Below are 11,306 nucleotides of genomic sequence, written 5' to 3' on the forward strand. Positions count from 1 at the left end.
AAGAGATCGGACGGTTGAGAGAGGAGAACGAAGGGTTAAGGAGAGAAAGGGAAAGAGAGGAGGAAGGTACAGGCGGAGAGTCAAGTGACGGCTCGGAAGAGGAAGGAGAAGACCCAAACCTCGTTGAAAACCCAGTGGTAGGCTTGACAATCGAGCGGGTGCAAGAGATGATAGACAGAGATAGAGAAGTGAACCAGTCGAAGGTGAAGAGTCGGGCGAGCGGGCGAAGTCGTGGTGGTCGGGCTAAACCGCGAACCCATCGGGCGGAAGTGGATTGGGTCCCTGAGGTTCCGCGTTTTAACCAACCTAGATTCGAGAGGTACGATGGGAAAGGTGACCCAACAGATCACATCCTCCACTTCAGGCAACAAATGCCGTTATGGCAAGAGTCGAGGTATGATGGGCTGCGGTGCATGATGTTCCCGGCCAGTTTGAAGGGAGGGGCGTCTGATTGGTACTATCGATTGCCGGCGGGGAGCATAAGGAATTTTCAAGAGTTGGAACAAGCGTTTATAGACCATTTCATCCACCAGAAGAAACGAGCGGTTGACATCGCAGCGTTGTTCAATGTGAGACAAAGGTCAGGGGAGACAGTGAGGGAGTATTTATGTCGGTTCAAGGCTGAGACTCTGAAGGTCGAGAACCTGGACGAAAGAACCGCGGTTATCGCATTCGAGCGAGGTTTGCGACCAGGAACGGGAGTGCATCAATCGGTCGCGAAGAATGAGATCGCGACTTTGCATGAGCTCTATCCGCGGGTGGAGAAATACATCAGATATGAGGACACCTTACCGAAGGAATCGAAAAGGTCAGGGAAAGCTGTGTTGTCCTTAGAGAAAGACGGTGGAGCCGGGCGGAGGGGTGCCGGGATAGGGAAAGAAAAAGCAGAACCGCGGTAAAGCCCCAAGGGTGGAGAGAGCAAGGGAAGGGATTCGCCGAGAGAATAGAGAAAGGAAGCCATACAGGGAAATGGAGGTAACGCCGCTGAATAGACCATTGAGCGAAATATTGCCGTTGATCAAACATTTGAAGGGTACGGGACGGACCGCTGAACAACCCAATAGAGCTTCCGGATAGACCGTTTGCGGCATATCACCGATCGCGGAATCATGAGACGGATGATCGTTATGCCGAAGTGGATGGTACGAGATTGGTGGAAAGGGCGAGATGAGGGAGTTCGTGAGGGAGGCGCTGGAATGAGAATCGTGGGCCGCGACGGGGATCGGATCGGGGACTATACATGTTATTTTTAGTGGGGAGGTGTTGAGTCATAATGCACACGGGGATAGGGTGAGGAGGACGGCGAGCATCCAGCCAGATCGGCGATAGGAATGGGGTACCGCCATACGGGATAAGGTTAACCGAGAACAAAGATCGATCGTTTCGCTTTAAAGGCGGACTTATGGGGATGGACTCCCCATGAGGATGCGTTGGTTATCACAGTAGCGATGGGCAATTATATGGTGAAGAGAGTATTGGTTGATTGTGGTAGTGCGGTGGACCCGTTGTTCAAAGGAGCTCGAAGAAATGGGAATGAACCCGGCAGGTTGAGACCCCCGCAGCTAATTTGTAATGGGTTCAATGGTAGCATGACCGAGCCTCTGGGGAAGTCTTGTTGCCGTAACCACGGACCGTGACGTTGTTCGCCCGATTCATGGTGGTAGATTCCACCTCACCGCATAACGCCATTTTGGGGAGGCGGTGGATCCATGAGATGAAGGCCGCCCCGCCTACTTACTACGGGTGATACGGTTCCCAACTCCGACGGCATACACGAGGTCCGCGGAGACCAAGTAACGCCAAAACAGCCATAGGAGCACAAGTGAAGAGGTTGGTCCACGGAACGAGGAAGAAAGTCCCCACCCCGTGAAAAGGCGGGCATAGCAATTACACAGGGCCCCCCGCTGAAAGTAAAGAGGGAAACCGAGGGCCCAAAGACGTTAGGACTAAATTGAAGTGGTTAACATAGGGACGGGAGGAAGAGAGATTTACCTCGATAGGATCCGGCCGCCGAGTGTTGGAAGAGTAGACTGGTACAGTTCTTGTCGGAAAACAGGGATGTGTTTGCTTGGACGGTGGAGGACGTAACTGGGTTAGATCCAGAATTTGCATGCCACCGGTTGCACATGAAGGAAGATGCTAAGCCGGTGAGAGGAGGAGGACGCGAGCATCGGAATCCAAGGGCATGGAGGGCATACGCGAGGGAAGTGACCGATCGGGCGGAGCGGGCATAATACGGGAAACTGAGTTCACTGAGTGGTTGTCCAATGTGGTCGCGGTACCAAAAAAGAATGGCAAGGTCCGGATGTGTGTTGATTTCACGGATGTAAATAAAGAGTGTCCGAAGGATAGCTACCCCATGCCGCGGGTAGATAAACTGGTGGATAGAACAGCGGGGTACAAAATATTCTCATTCATGGACGCATCTATGGGATACAATCAAGTTGCGATGTATGGGCCGGATCAGGAGAAAACAACATTTGTGGTAGAAGGCGGAACGTACTGTTATACAAGGATGCCATTTGGGCTGAAGAATGCGGGAGCCACTTTCCAAAGGTTGGGGGAGAAAATGTTTGAAAGCAAGATTCGGAGGGGAATTGAAGTATATATAGACGATATGGTGGAAAAGAGCATGTCCGAGGAGGAGCATTTGAGGGCTTTGGCGGAAACGTTGGGGGATATCGCTGGAGGTATAATTTGAAGTTGAATCTCGAGAAGTGCACCTTCGGAGTGACCACGGGAAAGTTCCTGGGGTACATCGTGACTCACCGGGGAATAGAGGCCAACCCGGAGCAGATAAGATCGCTGATAGAAATGCCTTCCCCGCAGAATGTTAAGGAAGTAATACTGGCCAGCGTGAAGGGTGGCGGCGTTGAATAGGTTCATTGCCAAGTCCGACAAGTGCAGTCGCCAGATCGGCCTGTCGAGGAAGAAGACTCGGGATTTCTTATGGACAGCAGAGCGCGAGGAGGCATTCCAAGAGTTGAAGGGTATTTGGGCAAGGCTCTTTCTCGCCTCGCCCAAGAGGGGAGAAGTTGTACTTGTACTTGGGTGCCACCGAAAGCTTGATGAGTTCGGTGTTGGTCCGCCTCGTGAGAGGGTGGTGGAGAAGCCGGTGTACTTCCGAGCAAGACATTACCGACGCAGAGCAGCGGTATAGCGGGGTTGAGAGGTATGCCTTGGCGTTGGTTTTCGTCGCTGAAACCGAAACCCTACTCGAGTCCCATTCGGTTGTAGTGGTCACAAACTTGCCTCTCAAACAGCGTTAAGGACAGAAAGGTCAGGAAGAATGTTGAAGTGGGCGGTGATGCTTAGTGCTTATGAGATACAGTATCAGGTAAGGACCGCGGAGAAGGCAGCGTGCAATGGCGGAGTTCCCCGGCCGAAGTTCCCGGCTGAGGATCCCACGTGGGGAGAGGAGATGGTGATGGAACCAGAGAAAGAGGTGGAGACCGAATTTCTAGATCCTTGGGACAAAAGAAACGGATGGAGGGTGTTTGTGGATGGGTCAGCCACCGATACTTGCAGCGGAATAGGGGTCGTGTTGGTCACACCCGAAAACAACAGAATAGAACTGACTATGAAGTTAGGCTTCGCGGCAACCAGCAATGAAGCAGAGTATGAGGCGATGATAGCGAGGGGATGAGAATGGCGGGGATTTGGGGTGAAAGAGTCGATCAGGTACTCGGACTCGAATCCGGTAGTATGTCGCTAATGGGGGTTCACGCCCGATGCCCAAGGATGGCTAAGTATCCGGAAGTGTTACACAAGAGATCCAACGAAGTTCGAAAGTCCGGTTTGTACATCCGGTCGCGGGCGAGAATAGGCACGCGGATGCTCTAGCGTACATATCGGCAGCCATGCCTGGGTCCGAGGAAAGGATTATAAGCGTGAGACGGTTGGAGAGGCCTAGCACAGAGGAAGCGGAAGAGGTATGCCAGATCGGGGAAAACGAAGGATGCTGGATAAATCCCATCAGGAATTTCCTGGAAGGAAGGGAGGTGACGGACAAAAGAGAAAAGAGAAGATTGGAACAGACATCGCAGAGATATGTCCTGGTGGGGGGCGAGTTATACAAGAAAAACTTCAATGGACCTTTGTTGAGGTGCCTGGGACCTCGATTGGCTTTAGAAGTGTTGGCAGAATTGCATGAAGGAGATTGTGGAAGTCATTCCGCGGGAAGAACCACAGCGCACCGGCTTTTAACACAGGGTTATTTTTGGCCCCACATGAAGAGAGACGCGGTGGAGTTCGCCAAGAAATGCGATAAGTGTCAGAAGTTTTCACAGCTCATATTCGCTCCCGCGGAACCCCTACATAATGTCTCCAATCCGTGGCCATTTGCTATGTGGGCTATGGATATAGTGGGGCCGCTGCCCATGGGACGCGGCAAGAGGAGGTACATGCTGGCGGCCACAGACTACTTTACTTAAATGGATAGAGGCAGTCCCTTTACAGCAGGTCAAGGAAGCACAAGTAATTAAGTTTCTATGGGAGAATATCATATGTCGGTTTGGATTGCCGTATGCCATCATCGCAGACAACGGAACACAGTTCACGGGAGCCAAGGTGGCCGCGTTCCTAAAGGGGTATAAGGTGAAGCAAAGGGTTCTCGCCCCTACAATCCTCGAGGGCAATGGACAAGCGGAATCTTCCAACAAAACAATAATGAACAACCCGAAAAGGAAGCTAGAAGACAAAAAGGGTGTGGGTCGACGAAGTTGAACCATGTGCTCGGGCATACCGGACCACCCGGGGGAAGATTAAAGGAGACCCCGCTTGCCTTGGCATACGGGCGCCGAGGCGGTCATACCCTCGAATGGTCGCAGCTCATCGGGAGGACCCGAGCGGTGGAGGAGGGACGAATCGGGCGATATTGGCGGGAGACTTGAACCTGGTGGACGAGACAAGGGACACGGCTCGCATCCGGCTAGAGGAGTATCACAGGAGGTTGCAGAGACAGTACAACAAGAGGGTCAGGCCCCGCCGCTTTTCCGGGTAGGAGAGTTGGTACTACGCAGAGTGACGCCCAAGACAAAAAGAGGAAAAGGACGGGAAGCTTGGCCCAAATTGGGAGGGGCCATATACCGTGGTGGAAGTGGGAGGCGCAGGCACGTACAAGCTACAGACCAGCGAGGGCAAGCGGATTGAGAAACCATGGAATATAAGGATGCTGAAAAAATTCTATAACTGAATGTAATGTTGTGCCATGTAAGGTAATGAAGTCCGGGACAAGGGACTAGAGCTGTATGTAAATGTATAAGACCACAGCACTTTTGTGAATGGAAAGACGTTTGTTATGCTTAGCGTTAAAAGCAAAATGTAAACTAGACACATGGGGCAATGAGAGATCCCCGGCAGCTGAAGTCCTAAAGAGTCCGTGGAGTGGGATGAGCCCTCCCCGGATCAGAGTTGTGAGAAATGCAAGGGAGAGATCTCGCGGAGTGGGAGGAGCCCTTCGCGGATCAGAGATGCGAGTGACACATGGGGCAATGAGAGAGCCCCAGCATCTGGAGTCCAAGAGGGTCCGTGGAGCGGGATGAGCCCTCCCCGGATCAGAGTTGTGAGAAATGCAAGGGAGAGATCTCGCGAAGTGGGAGGAGCCCTTCGCGGATCAGAGATGCGAGTGACACATGGGGCAATGAGAGAGCCCCAAAGATCCGAGTCCAAGAGGGTCCGTGGGGAGCGGATGAGCCCTCCCCGGATCGAAGTTGTGAGAAATGCAAAGGGAGAGATCTCGCTGAGTGGGAGGAGCCCTCCATGGGATCGATCGAGATGCGAGGGACACATGGGGCAATGAGAGATCCCCGGCAGCTGAAGTCCTAAAGAGTCCGTGGAGTGGGATGAGCCCTCCCCGGATCAGAGTTGTGAGAAATGCAAGGGGAGAGATCTCGCTGGGTGGGAGGAGCCCCTTCGCAGATCGAGATGCGAAAGTGACACATGGGGCAATGAGAGAGCCCCAAAGATCCGAGTCCAAGAGGGTCCGTGGAGCCGGGATGAGCCCTCCCCGGATCGAAGTTGCGGAGAAATGCAAGGGGGAGAGATCTCGCTGAAGGGGGAGCCCTTCGGCGGATCGAGATGCGAGTGACACATGGGGCAATGAGAGATCCCCGGCAGCTGAAGTCCTAAAGAGTCCATGGAGTGGGATGAGCCCTCCCCGGATCAGAGTTGTGAGAAATGCAGGGGAGAGATCTCGCGGAGGGGGAGGAGCCCTCCGCGGATCAGAGATGCGGGGGACACATGGTGCAATGAGAGAGCCCCAGCATCTGGAGTCCTAAAGAGTCCATGGAGTGGGATGAGCCCCCCCGGATTAGAGTCGTGAGAAATGCATGGGGCGGCCAGAGCGCCCCAAAAGGGAGAGACCTCGTGGGGTGGGAGGATCCCTCCGCGGATCAGAGATGCAAGGGATACATGGGGCAATGTGAGAGCCCCAGCAGCTGAAATCCTAAAAGGTCCGTGGAGTGGGATGAGCCCTCCGCGGATCAGAGATGCAAGAGACAAAGGGGTAAAGAGAGTAGCGGTTGTTTGTTTACACCGCGGCCGCGAGAGAAAGGGCAGCGGATTGGTGAGCCCGATGGCGGTTCAAGGAAAGAAGAGAACGTGGAAAGGATGCAGAGTGGTAGAGGAAGAAAAGGGTGGAGAATCGAACTGATAAGTAGCAGCAATTGATAAAGAGACAGTAAAATAACATGCAAAGCCCAAGGCGATATTCCAATAAGATAGCAAACGGAAAAGAGTGAGTATGACCCACAGCAAAGTTAGGGGAACAAAAATACAAGATTACAAATACAAAATTCTCTATGACATCTCGTGGGCGGAGCCGCGATCTTCGAAGGCTCGCTGGTAAAGCCGCGGCCCCCGAAAGCCAAGAAAGAATCCTCGGGAGCCTCGGTGGAGGAGAGCCGCGGGAGTACCAAGAGTTTCGGGAGAAGACGGCCTTCGAGTAAGCCGCCCATGGCTTTTGAGTTTCTTGGCCACCCTCTCTTGTCGGCCGTAAGCTTGAAACGATCCCGAAGAATATTCATGTCACACCAAGCTCTTTTGAGACTCCGCGGTGAGGGCCTCTTGGTGTTCTTTGTTTGAGAGCTTCCGTGGTCTCTTGATGCTGTTGAGACAGAGAATCCACGTTGAGCTGATGATGATGAAGAAGGGATTCCCGCTGCTGACTCAGACGGTCGTTGACTTGGTCCATGTACTGTTGGTGGATACGCTCCGCAGTCCGTAGTTCGTCTTGAGCTTGAAGTTTGGCTAGGTTGGCAGCCTCCAAATCAGAATGAAGCACGGCATTGGTTGCCCTTAAGCCCTGGGGTCCGTCCAACTCCTTTTCCAAGGCAGCCAGTTTGTTCCGGGCGCTGAGAAGACCGCGGATCATAAAGGATACATCCAAACTGACCTGGGATGCAAGGGCGAAAAAAAAAAAAAAAACGTGAGGATGAATAATGTGACTCACCCTTTCCCAATTCGTGTACAGTGAGGTACGGTGCGAGTCAAACGTGCCTCCATCAAAGATAAGCCGGCGTCGGGGGCAAATGAGAGCTGTAGAATAAGGAGGAGGCCACCGCGGCGTTATCCAGGGCGGAGTCGTCAAGGTTTACCCGACGGTTGCGCACCTTGAATACGGGTCGGAATTCTTCGGCAACAAAAGATGGTGGAGGTCGGGTATCGAGGAGGCAGGGGGGCCTTTATCTTTATCCGGAGGGGGGGAGGGGGGGGAGGGGCTGCAGAGTTTCGGACGGATGGGATGGAGGCAACATCCCCTGATGCGGGGTCGGGCTGCGGGGGGAGTTCAGGCTCTACAGAGCAGGAGGTCCGCGGCCTCTTTAGGGGCGGCCGTTCAGTGGTCACCTGCACCTCAGTGGAGGGAACCTCTATGACCTCGTCCTCCTCAGAGTCACTATCAAAAAGTTTCTGCTTGTGGACATCCATGTTCTCGGTAGGGGAAGTGGGAGAGGTGTACTGGTCGTCCCACTGGGAGATAGAGCGGAAGGAGGTAGCGGAAAGATGGGTATCTGGAGGGGGACGGGAGCCGAAAGAAGGAGAGGAAGACTGAGGCGGGGGTTGGTGAGAACTCGGGCACGAACGCTTTGAAGGAGGGAGGCGCGGGGCTTTCGTTCCTTAGGAGGAGGAGGGCGGAAAAATGGTCCGGATAGGCCGCGGAAGTTGTTGAGAGCGGGAATGGGGAGTATGGGAGTCGCAGTGGTGGGGTGAATACCTAGCAAGTCGGCTTGAGCAGAGCCTAGACCGCGGATTTGGTCAAAGATCGGGCAAGAGACGTCGTCGTAAATATGTGATTTGGAATCTGGCCGCCAACCTGTAGACAAAGACAGAGGCAAGTTAATAAACCAGAGGGGAAACATTGAGAATAACAGGGAAAGAACCACGGAACTCACCACGACGACGGAAGGCGAGATGATTAAGAGTCAGGGAAGATGGGATGTCCGCGGATAAGAAGTTGCCTGAAACATAGAGCGGGTAGTGGTGCCAAACCTTGTCGGAGGTAGTAAGCTTGAGGAGAAAAGACTGTTTTTTAGGACGAACGCAGAAGGACTGGTATCCTATGCTTACGTCCTTGGTGCTGGTTTTGAGATAGTAGTGAGAGTATACGTCGCGGCTGGTAATTTGAGGATTATGAGATCGGTTGTAGGAATTCGCGGCATACATTATCCTCCAGAAGTTCCCTATACCTTGGCAGGGGGGAATGTTAAAGTGATTGCAGACTTCCACATCCAAGAGTGTAAGGGGAAGCCGCAGACCCAAGAACTATTTGACCTACGGTAATGACCAGTGAGCCCGGTCGGCGGGGAACTAGATGTGGATAATGGGTAACGGAAGACACGTGCTCCAGCATGACGTCGGCTGGAACACCATAAGCCGCTCTGAGGGCATCTAAGTTAGGTCTACGAGATCTAGGGGGAGGCGGCGGTAGGGTGGAAGGACGACTGGAGGTGGAGGGCCCGGCAGATGGAGCAGGAGGAGTGGGCGAATGAGTGCTCGTTGAACGAGAAGAGATAGAGTCAATAGATCCGCGGCCCGACATCGGAAAGAAGATGAACGGATTCCAGGAATCAAAAATTTTTTACAACAATAATGGGAGAACAGTACAACAAAAAGAAGGGAAGGCTAAGGAAACGTACCTATCGGTGAAGAAAAGGAGAGAGGGGAAGATGCTGGAGGAACCACCGCTGAAAAGAACTTGCACTCCGATGAAGACTTGAAGAATGGCGAAAATGGAGGCTGGAGAGAGAAGAGCAAAACCAGAGGAAAGAAAGTGAGGGAAGATGAAGGGAAAGTGGGGTTTAAATAGGCCAAGGGTAAAAGCGTAACTTCAGCCGGGCGGGGAAACGGCATCGGTCGGGTACCAGCCAAATGATGACATCGTGAGCCGCACGGGACCAAGAGGCCGCCAGAAAGAACGCTGTGATGAGTGCCTCTCACATCACATCACTGCCCAAGAAAAACATGGAATAGTGGAAGAGGAAAGAGAAGGGAGAGGGTTCGACCCTCGCGCCATTATATGGCCGCGACATCGAAGGGGCATTTGTAGTGGCCCATATTAGAGCCGTGGACCAAGTCTAAAAGAGAACGAGGGCAGGGTAACCAGATAAGAGTGGGAGCAGTGGAACATTGCAGCGGAACCCTAAGGGCGGACGCGTGGATGAGGTGCACGCACGAAGGTAGAATCGCCGGATGAAGGGACAGGTGTGTGGCCCAAAAGAGGAGGAAAAAAGAGATATAAAGAAAAGAAGGGATGAGAAAAAAAGGAGAGGCGGACATTTGGAGTGAGAGGATTTGAGAGGTTCACGCATTGGGAGTGAGAGGAACTTCTAGGTTCATACACTTTCCATTCTGTGTTGGGACGGACCCAAAAAAACATTATTATAAGTTTGCCTTTTACCAAAAAAACATAATTTGTGTTGTCACCCCCAACTATATCAAGTTAATTTGTTCCGAACTTGTTTAACCTTTTTCTTGTCCACCCCCTCCACATTTCTAAATTCTACTCCCTAAATTCCTAAAAACTATACCCTAAGTCCTAAGCTTCGAAACACTAAAATGGAAGACCCCAACTTTTTAGAACACGAAGATGAACCATGTAAGAAACAAATGTTTGAGGTACAAGAACAAATTAGATAAATGAGAGAACAGGTGTAACGACAAATTAGAGAAGATGAAAGTAGATATGAAATGAGAGATAATGAAGAAGAGAGGGGAATAGAAGATGACCAAATGAGAGAAAATGTTGAAAGTGAAGAAGTTGTAATGAAAACTAAAGAAGTTGCAATGGGAAGTGAAGATGTAGATGATGCGATTAGTCAGACAATAGAGATGCCAAGGAATCGTCGACGAACAAGACAACCAATTAATAAGGTAAACCTACATTATGTGTTGTGTATAGACAATTCAAACTATGTAATTATGTAATGTGTATAGAAGTTCTTATAATCGAGAAACGACCATAATTATACCAAACTATCAAAAACAGCATTTACCCAAGATTTTGTGGTTTAACGACCTCCACAGATCGCTCGAGTATAGTCTAAACGATCTCTCGAGACCGTTCACTTAACACTAAAACCACCCAGCCATGCCGTCTCAATATTTCTTACCAGATATATTTTGTGTAAACGACCTCACCAGATCGCTCCAGTATGCTCACAACGATGTCATTAGATCGTCCAACTCTACACTAAACGACCCAACCATGCTGTTTGGCTATATACCAAAGTGACTCAGCCATGCCGTTTAGTCCAAAAAAAAGAGAGGAATTGTTTTAGTTTATTCCTATCCAAATTCCAAACATACATACATCCAAGCTAAACAAATTTTACCAATGCAAACATCAAATTCAAGAAAATTGAATTAAAAACCAAATCGTCCATCTTTTATATGAAAACCATCTATATGGGTCGTTTAGAACATTTCACAAGCGACGTGGTTAAATCTTTCTGGGGTTACATTTGGTACACATTTGGGTCGTTTGGAGTATAATACATTACTTAACAATTGTTTTTCATGTAGGATCCTTTGCGGGGTTCCGAAAACCCTAGAAACTCGAATGATGTGGATGATGTTCAACCGCTTTCAATGGAAACAACAAAAATATTTACTACAGAAGGGTACATATTAGGCATTGATTTTATTTGTTTTTATTTTCTAAATGAAATTATATTAGTGTATTGATTGTTGTTTTCTTTCATGTCTTTACGTATTTCATACACGTAATGAGGCAATTGGTTGGGCAACTGCTAGGGGAAAACTTTGTAATGTGGTTGTGTTAATTGGGAAGTCACAGTATGCTAAGAGAA

The sequence above is a fragment of the Coptis chinensis genome, chromosome 2, assembly GCF_015680905.1.
Source record: "Coptis chinensis isolate HL-2020 chromosome 2, ASM1568090v1, whole genome shotgun sequence".
Taxonomy (NCBI): Eukaryota; Viridiplantae; Streptophyta; class Magnoliopsida; order Ranunculales; family Ranunculaceae; genus Coptis; species Coptis chinensis.